Raw genomic sequence first — 828 nt, forward strand, 5'->3', positions numbered from 1 at the left:
TCCGACCTTGGTCTTAACTCATAAGAATGTTTGCAGTTAAATAAATAGAAATTAACTTAGCAACAACTTAGAAACAAAAATATCCCGATAGGAAACAACCCTCTGTCAGAGGCCTATCAAAACTTAAGGAAAGATTTATTAGAACAGGCCATGTCAATTACAAAAAATGTGAAAGGGCTAAAAGAACAAACTACAACGAACAATTGAATGTTTTATTGTCTGCAAATTGGGAGCCTTTTACCAGTTTCGCGACAATATCCAAGGCAACCGATATACCCTGATCTACCGTTAGCAAAATTTTAAAGAGGAATGGGTACCATGATTACAGTATATCATTCCACCAAGAACTGTTGGGTCTTGATTTGTAGATTAGGAGAATATTTTGTCAATGGGGCTTGGAAACGGAACGTGCAACACCTAACTTTTTCCAAAAACTATTATTTTTTGACGAGTCAACTTTTCCTCAGAGTGGTAGCCCAAACCGTCGTAATCTTCACCATTATGCAACAGAAAACCCAAAATTAGTGAGGTCAGTTAATACTCAGCGACAATGGACTGTAAATGTTTGGGGTGGTTTTATGGGTCACTCTATAGATGGGCCACACTTCTTTCACGGACACTTGAATGATGCCGCATATTTGTATTTTTGCAAAACATTCCTGTTAATTTAAGGCAAAATATGTGGCTACAGCATGACGGTGCTCCTGAACACTTTGCGTTAAATGTCAGACACTATTTAAATTGAGAATTTGAAGATAGATGGATAAGCCGTGGTGGTCCCGTTTCTTGGCCACCTAGATCGCCAGAGTTCGCTTAACAAAATTGGAT

General features: G+C 38.3%; 1 protein-coding gene across 9 annotated transcripts in view; it reads left to right on the forward strand.

Annotated features, from left to right (window-relative positions):
• Window positions 1-828, forward strand: part of LOC109538193 (lethal(3)malignant brain tumor-like protein 3) — a 145,635-nt gene that overhangs the window by 5,210 nt on the left and 139,597 nt on the right. The gene's annotated exons all lie outside the window — the stretch shown is intronic.

This window comes from Dendroctonus ponderosae, unplaced genomic scaffold, assembly GCF_020466585.1.
Source record: "Dendroctonus ponderosae isolate FM_Combo_2020 unplaced genomic scaffold, Dpon_F_20191213v2 Dpon_F_20191213_2, whole genome shotgun sequence".
NCBI classification, from domain to species: Eukaryota; Metazoa; Arthropoda; class Insecta; order Coleoptera; family Curculionidae; genus Dendroctonus; species Dendroctonus ponderosae.